The sequence below is a fragment of the Bubalus kerabau genome, chromosome 6, assembly GCF_029407905.1.
Source record: "Bubalus kerabau isolate K-KA32 ecotype Philippines breed swamp buffalo chromosome 6, PCC_UOA_SB_1v2, whole genome shotgun sequence".
Taxonomy (NCBI): domain Eukaryota; kingdom Metazoa; phylum Chordata; class Mammalia; order Artiodactyla; family Bovidae; genus Bubalus; species Bubalus kerabau.
In genome coordinates this window covers 39,997,554-40,006,842 of record NC_073629.1, presented here as the reverse complement: position 1 = coordinate 40,006,842, position 9,289 = coordinate 39,997,554, and the positions used below count along the sequence as shown (strand labels likewise).

General features: G+C 34.5%; 1 pseudogene; it reads left to right on the top strand.

Moving 5' to 3' along the window:
- Positions 1-6,600: 6,600 nt before the first annotated feature.
- LOC129656428 (mitochondrial fission factor-like) lies at positions 6,601-7,265 on the top strand (annotated as a pseudogene).
- Positions 7,266-9,289: the final 2,024 nt, after the last annotated feature.

The window sequence follows — 9,289 nt, the reverse complement described above, 5'->3', positions numbered from 1 at the left end:
TTGGAATTTTGGTGTTCCCACAGGAGGGGGTGAGCTCAGGGTCTTCCTACTCTACCATCTTGGTCACACCTCTGTGCATACTCTGTTTTAACATTAGATTGTGACCAGGACTAAAGGGGAAAGTGGTTATGACTTAGGAAACAATTTGTATACATTTCCTTTATTATTACATATAGTTAAATCCTGGAGAAGGAAATGGCAACCGACTTCAGTATTTCTACCTGGAGAATTCCATGGACAGAAAAGCCTGGTGATCTACAGTCAGTCCATGGGGCCATAATGAGTTGTGTGCGACTGAGTGTCTGAACACACACACACTTAAATCTAGGATAAATTCTTAATATGTCTCTAGAATAGTACCTGATGTCACCTAATGTACAAATGGCAAGGCACACTTCCTTAAACTGGGAAGCAGACAGATAAAGCTGCTTATATCACTTCTTGAATTAGAATGGAAAGATTGGTTCAATAATTTAACATTTTTTTTCTAACTTTAAAGCAAAAGGGTGTTATAATTCCAGAAAATTGTATTTAAAAGCCTATTTACGTAGTATATGCTAAGCATATATTTTGAGTTTTATGAATTTACTTCATTTAGAATTTCTGGTTTTGGGATTCTTATTAGACTATCAGACTGTTCAATTCCTTCTACCCTTTTTGCTAACTGATGGGTCCCATAAATATTGAACCCAGTCAGTTGTACTGATTATAGTCTCTGTGCTCAGAATTCTTACTCTTAATTAAGAGGTGATGCTCATAAATTTTAGACCATGAAGTTTCTAGGAAGTCACAGTTAGAATGCTTATCAGCCAATCAGATCTCCTCATTTTCTTTGTTTTATAAAATGAAATGTTGCTGTTATATAACATTGAATGTGATGGATAAAGAGTGGTTGTTTGTTTGGCCTCCTTTTTTTTGGAAGCACTAATATTTTGGAAGATAAATAGTACTTGATGCTTCATTTACTTTGATTGTTTTTAATCTCAAGGTACTTTGGAAAGTTTATTATGCTATAAAGCTTGAGTTAGCTACAGTTTTTCTGTTCTGATCCAAATAAGCAACCATCATCAAAACAAAAGTAATTTAGAAACCTTGTGCCACAGATATAGCAACAGAACCATTTCAGAATGAAACTAATTATTGATTATCCCCAGGGCTTCTAAGATCGAGTATGCCTCAGTAGAGTTAATTATGCCCTCAATTTTGTGGAACTTTGCAATGGCAGGTTCAATTTACTTAGCAAAAGTATTGCTTTGTAAGATTTGCAGATGAGTCAATTAGACAGTCATTAATTGCGTGTCCATTGGAAATGTGGTGGGGCCCAGTTGGGAAATGGTCTACTCCAATGACTAATGTATATTAATGCCAGCATTAATGGCCTTGGAGTTTTTTCCCATGTATCTGTGGGAAAGCAAATCAAAGAACCTTTCAAGGAAAAATAGATTTTGCTGAACTGGTATGTTTTTCTGCTCAGAGACTAAGATTGCTTATTGAATGCACCAAAACCAAAAAATTCAGGACAACATTAATAATTATCCTTACCTGAATGTAACTGGGTACTAGAAAGGTCAGAATTTTCAGTGTTGTATTTTCAATGTTTTTATTAGGTAAGTGGTTTTAGTCTCTTTAAGGAAGTATATTACCAGTATATAAAAATTTTCGAAATACAAGAACTATATACAAAATATAAGAACTAAAGCATTTTCCATTTTAAGCAAATTAGATAGATAGATTTGAGTCCTTTATTATCTTTATACCTGATAGTTTATCACCAAATAATCTTACTTTTCAAAGTTAAATTTGAAACATAAAAACAAATGAAGACTTTGTAGTGGGTTTAGTCTTAATTTAGTCTTAACTGGAGTTTAATCTCAATCCCTAAGGGCTTGATAGTATATGACTAGGGCATAGTATCATAAAGTAGCTTTTTTCACCTACTCAGCTATCTTTGGCCTTACTCTACTGGTATAAGATGGTTTTCTGTGTATTATTTCTATCTTGATAATTTTCTGAAGCTTGCATACTTGCTTGCAAATATTTTCTGAATTGACTACAAAGATGACACAGTTATTGTTGGTTAATTTTGGTATTCTTTCTGGCCTCAGAATGTCAAAGAAAGAGATCCTTATTTTCTCCATTATCTTCCAAAGCAAATGTTGAAAAAAAAATGAGATTGGCTTTTATTCTGGATCACTCATTATACCTTCATTTAATACTGGATTAGCTCCTGCAAACCTGTCAGTGAAGACCAAGTCATTGTTTATATTTTACTTTTTATGTTTTATCTTTTGAGTCCCTTTACCCATTTCTCACACCTTCCAACTCTGGCAACCATCAATCTATTCTGTGTATTTATGAGCTTTCTTTTTTCATATTCCACATATGAAAGAGATTATATGGTATTTGTCATTTTTATTTCTCTGACATCTCACTTAGCATAATGACCTTGAGGAACATCTGCATTGTCCCAAAAGGCAAAATTTTGTTCTTTTTTAATGATTGACTATATTACTTTGTATGTATATAACACATCTTCTTTATCCATCCACTCATCCATGGACACTTACTTAGGCTGTTTCCATATCTTGGCTATTGTAAATAATGCTGCAAAGAGTTAGAGTTTTCATTTTCTTTGGATAAATACCCAGAAGTAGAATTGTTAGATTATATGGTAGTTCTATTTTTTATCTTTTTATTTTTTCCAGGATTCTCCATACTGTTTTCCCTAGTGGCTATACCAAATTATATTCACACCAACAACACACAAAGAATTCCCTTTTCTTCACATCCTTATCAATACTTGTTATTTCTTGTATAACAGCCATCCTAATGTGTGAAGGTATCTCATTGTGGTTTTAATCTGCATTTCTCTGATGATTAATGATTTCATTAATGCCATTAATGAAAAGATGATTGAGTATCTTTTCGTGTACCTGTTTGCCATCTACATGTCTTCTATGGAAAAATATTTACTCGGGTCCTCTACCTATTTTTAATCAGACTCCTTTTCTGCTATTGAGTTGTATAAATTCTTTATATAGTTTGGATATCAACCCCTTGTTAGATATATGATTTGCCAATATTTTCACCCACTTAGTAGGTTGCTGTTTTATTTTGTTGATAGTTTCGTTTGCTATGCAGATTTTTAATTTGCTCTTGTCCCACTTGTTTAGTTTTGCTTTTTATGAATAGTATTAAGTAGCTTATTGAATTGCCTAATTTCTCAAAAGTTGACTAAAAAATTAAGAATTTTCTCTTATCCTCTTGAAGCACATGATAATTAAAATAATAGAAGTATGCTGTGTCCTTACTTATGAAATTTACACTGAATTACTAATACTTTGTTGAGTAAATTGTTATAGCTATATTACTGATATTAATTTGAGGCAGTGTGGAAGTAGCATAATCTGATTTTCAAGAATAATCTCTGTAATTAGTATAATCGTACTCTAAAAGAACCATATAATCAAAAATTGAATTAGGTGAAGAGGAAATTATATCCAGATAAAAATTTGGCCTGTAATGTATGGAAGAACAGACCTACATTTTTTTTCAAAATATCTTACATTGATTTTGAAAGCTTTATTTAAATTTCCTTCTACAATAAAGAGTAATGAATTAGACATATGTGATCCAGCAACCTTATATAAACCTAACATAAATTACATGCATTTGTGGATAAAAAAAATTAAGAGAGCATAGACAGCAATGTCTATTAGCAATTAGGTCAATATTCATATCACACAGAAAGATATCTATGCTGAAGGGATACAGAATAGAGATTCACCCACCCTACATAAAGTCAAGCCTGCAAAATTGGTCTAAGAGCTTTTCCCGAACATCATCTTTCATAATTTTTCAGAGATTTATTTTTTCCCTCTCATGAATGGCATTGGTGACTATAGATTTACAGCAGCCCTGGTAAGTGTAGCATCAGTATTTATTCAAGTACATTCCACTGACAGTATTTTCAGTAATGTTAAATGATGGAAGAAATGTTGTGATCACATAAATTTGAGAAACAATGAATTTATAAAATCAAATTTATTTACTAAAGTCTCCTCTACCCCCTGGAGAAGGAATTGGCAACCCACTCCAGTATTCTTGAGAATTCCATGGACAGAGGAACCTGGCAGGCTACAGTTCATGGGATTGCAAAGAGTTTGACACAGCTGAGCAACTTTCACTTCTTCTTTAGACCTATAATTTTACCACTGCCCAGACTTAGAAATCTTTAATTCCATACATTCCCTCTTATGTGTTATCTTATCATATTCCTGTATTTTAATTTTGCATATATTTTAAACCTCTTAAAACATTGTGTTTGTTATAACCAATGTTACTTCTTATTTACCCAAACATCTCCTCTCCTTTAGTCTCTCTTCCTGCATTGCCAAATTTTTTTCAGATCATTTAGGTTTTGTTTTAGGAATTCCCTTTGATATTTCTTTTCTTTAAGTTCACAGGCCAAACAGTCTTTCAATAGTCTTTATTTACATAGCTATCATTTTGAAGGATATTTTCCAGAGACTTAAAATCTGGGTTGGTAGGTATTTTCTTTCAAGTCTTTGAAAAAAATCATTCTGTTTTCTTTTGGTTACTGTCCTTCTGATTGAAAAGTTAGCACTCTTCCTAACAGTGTTATGTTTTTATTTTTCTCTGGTTTTGATGTTTTGTTTGTTGCTGGTTTTCGGCAGTTTTTAATGATGTAACTTGGTGCAGAGGTCCTTTTATATCTCCTTCTTGCTTTTGTAGGTCTTCCTTAATTTGTAGTTTAATTTTTTTTCTGCCAGTTATGAAAATTCCCAGCTATTTTTCTCATATTTCTTTCTTCCCCTTCTCTCACTCATCCCTTTCAAAGATTGCCTTATACATACATTACAACTTTTACCCAAGTCTCACACATTAGGTGTTTCTTGTAATTCTTTTCTGTGTTTTACACTGAAAATTTTTACTCATGGAAAGTCCAGTTTACTAATTTTGTATTTGCTAAATATAAGGTTAAATCTATATTTGAAGTCATTTATCATAAATATTGTAATTTTCAGTTCTAAAATATGAATTTTATATTTCAGAACAGATTTTATTCTCTGGTGATATTCTCCATCTAGTCATATATTATCACCAACATATTAATTACAGTAATTTTAAAGTCTGTGTATGATAACTCCAATTTTTTCTCTTGGATTTGACTATTTGCTCCTGTTTTTTGGTTTGTTTCTTTTGGTTTTGTTTGTTTCTTTTGTGGATCTTTTCTATTTTTGCATGTCTCTTACATTTCGGCTGAATTCCAGAGATTGTATTTGAAGTTGCAGAGATTCAGGATGTTACTACCTTCCTTAAAAAAGAAAACAAAAAAAGATGTAATTTATTTTTTTAAGAATTCCTGGCAGGTAGTTATAGAAGAGTAGATAACCTTGATCCAACAAGGTTTGATATAATTTGTGACTGAATTTCAGTCATCCTGAAGAACTTGTTTCCAATTTTCCTTAACTCCTAGTTTCCTCCAGAATTTTCAAATAACTTGATTCTTCCAAAATACCCCCTAATTGCTGAGTCCTAAACAGGTTTCAGAGAAGACAATGGCAACCCACTCCAGTACTCTTGCCTGGAAAATCCCATGGACAGAGGAGCCCAGTAGGCGGCAGTCCATGGGGTCACACAGAGTCAGACAGGACTGAAGCGACTTAGCAGTAGCAAACAGGTTTTTGCTTCTACTTCCTGGACCTATGCAATTGCTAGCAAATCTGAACTACTATTTTCAGCTTCTTCTATTAAAGTTGACAAATTCCTTAAGGGATAGAATGCAGTGCAGTTTTTCCTTTTTCTTTGGGATCTTCGTTCCTCCTCAGATTCTAACTTACAGTTCTCTGATGCTTACAAAAGTAGTGTGTGTATTGTGTTGGTTCAGTTTTTAGTTTTTCTTATATTCAGGGTTGTTTTCTGGTATAGGCTGTAACTTCATAGATGGGAAGAATCAGTTTGAGGTATATTTATAAAGGGAATCCAAAGACTCATACTGGTTTGAATAAAGTGTGAGAAAAAAATGAAATTAAAGATGATCTCAATACTTCTAGCTAGAGCCACTTAAAGAATGGACTTGTCATTAAATGAAATGTGGGAAACTATAAGTGTGGCACATTTTGAGATGAGAAATAATTGTAATAACTGAAGCTCAAGAATAGGAAATGGACAAGGGATAGGAATATAGGAACCATTAGCCTACAAAGAAAATTTAAAACATATGGCTAGATGAGATCACCAAGAACATAAAATATTGTAAATATAAATAGAGAAGGGAAAACACACATGGACTGAACCTCAGGGCACTTCAGTTTTCAAAGTTAGGGAGGGCCTCTGTGTGCTCGGCCAACAGCCCTTGACAACGCCCACCCCCATGCCTGGGAGCCTGTGGGTGGGAGCCTGTGGGCAGCAGCACTTGCTGGCGACCCTCCACCAGGCCCAAGGGGACAAAAGTAACTCTAAATCCAGCACATGCTTATGGAGGCAAGTTTAAAGGATTTCATATGAAGCACAGGAGCAGATAATGCTAAAAAGCAAGCAGTAGTTGGTCCACATTTAGTGCGTGGGGAAGCATTCCCTTCTCCCTTTGCAGCTGAGATGGCAGAAATTAATCAAATTCAGTATAAAATGGAATACACCAAACATCTTAGTGAGCAAACCAGGTTTGTGGAAAAATTAAAGGTAACGCCACCAAATGCTGACCTGGAACAATGATTTCAAGAAGGAGTTTCAAATGCTAGCGTGATGTTGCAGGTGCCAGAGAGCATCAAGAACCATTGTAGCAGGGACTAACGAAGAGATTGCGTTTTCAGGACTGGCACACCTTGACCTTATACAGTCTCTTCCTTTAAACCTCTGGCACTAAAAACACCACTTTGTTTGTAGATGCTAACTGAAAGACCATTAGATTTTCTGGATTTAGAAAGATCTTTTCCAACCCCTCAAAATAAAAAAAATCCATACAAAGCATGGGCTAAAAATAAAGTGCTGCTCTAAGAGTGAAAATGCTTTTGGCCAAAATAGCTTATCAGAACTTACTCCACATATAGCATTTCAAATATAGATAGAAGGAATGGAACAACTTCAGATGACATAATTGTTGTAAATGTAGCTTCCTTAAGACAACAGATAAACTAAATAGACATCTACAACTTCTGTAAGAGAACACAGAAGGTGCTAAAAGAGAATTGATTATGTATTCATTTACTGTGGCATTCTAGCTGCTTAATATCTGGTTCTAATTTTGCCACTAGAGGTAACCTCAACCCTCAGAAATACTGTTTCAACAACTGGAAATATAAAGAATTTGCAAACAAACCAAAAAAAAAAAAAGGTGCGGGTGGGGAGAATCAGCAAAGAGCCTGAGGATAGTCAACCAAAATGATAAGGGGAAGACAATGAAAATGTGGTGTTCAGGAAGCCACAGAATAAAATGTTTTAAGAAGAGAATGAAGAACTGTACTAAATGCTGCTGCTAGGTCAGCAACCATAGAAACGTTAGTCATTAGATTTAGAAACATAAATACTATTGATGACTTTTAGAAAAAATAATTTCAAGAAGAAAGAAAATCCCTCCATTAGGAGTTGGTTTAAAAGAGAAATTGAGGAGACTTTTTGGAAGCAATAAGTATAGACAACTGTGTAAGGAATTTTGGTGCAAATAGGACCAAAAAATTATCTCAGTAAAGATATAGAAAAGAAAGTTGGGCTAGAAATAAAAATGTTAGGTGAGTTGTATATCCATCAAAGGGGAAGAGATTGTCAAGACTGTTAATCAGTCGGGTTTTGTTTTTTCTTGTTTTTATAAACTTTATTTTTAGAGCAATTTTAAGTTCACAGCAAAACTGAGTGAAAGTTAATCAAATTTCCCATATCTTCCCCAGCCTACACACATGCACAGCCTCCCCAATTCTCAACATCCTCCACTCTCCATATAGCCCACTATCTACATCCCTCACTATCAACATCACCCACAAGAGAGGTACATTTATTACAATCAGTGAACCAACACTGATACATCATTATCAGCCAAGTCCATTGTTTATATAAGGATTCACTCCTGGTGCTATACATTCTATGGGTTTGGACAAATGTATAATGACATGCCTCCACCATTATAGTATCATACAGAATACATCCACTGCCCTGAAAGTGTTCTGTGCTTTGTCTGTTTATACCTGTGGCTCAGATGGTAAAGATGGTAATGACGATCCTACGTGCAGGGCAGCAAGAGAGATCAATGTAAAGAACAGACTTTTGGACTCTGTTGGTGAAGGTGAGGGTGGGATGATTTGAGAGAATAGCACTGAAAGATGTATATTACCATATGTAAAATAGATGACCAGTGCAAGTTTGATGTATGAAGCCAGGCACTCAAAGCCAGGGCTCTGGGACAACCCAGAAGGATAGGGTGGGGAGGGAGGTAAGAGGCAGGTTTGGGATGGGGGAACACATATACACCCATGGCTGATTCATGCTGATCTATGGCAGAAATCATCATAATATTGTAAAGTAATTATCCTGCAATTAAAATAAATAATTTTTTTTTTTTTTAAAGAATCTGCCTGAAATGCAAGAGACCAGGTTCAATCCCTGGGTCAGAAAGATCCCTTGAGGGGAAAAAAAATGGCAACCCACTCCAGTATTCTTGCATAGAGAATTCCATGGACAAAGGCTGCAGTCCGTGGGATTGCAAAGAGTTGGACACGATTGAATGACTAACACCCCACTAACACTTGGCAACTACTGATATTTTTACTGTCTCCATAGTTTTACCTTTTCCATAAGGTCATATTTATAGCTGGGATAATATAAAATATAGCCTTTTCAGATTGTTTATTTTGTTTTAATGGGAAAAATAAAATATGTGTCAACTAATTGTAGAAGAGGGAAATGATCATGTAGGCAGGAGAGAGAAGGGCTGATATAATATTCTCATGAAACTACAACTGGACATTATTTTCTCATTTAATTCTCACAGAACACTTTAAATTGATATTATTAATTTTATATATGGGAGGAGGGAGGTTCTGTAATGTAGTCAATTGTACCAATTTTTAGCAGTGTTTATTGTGGTGATTACAATTATTACTTGGTGTGGACTCAAAGTTCCAGTGCTTCTTTACTATCTTATAAAGAAGATTATAGAGAGAATTTTAACTCTTTTCCAAATGGATTTATCCTGCCTCACCTTCTTTCACCAACTCTTTCTTCTCTATTTTACAAAAATAGTTGCTATAGTTAGAGTATTTAGCATTGAATGGTG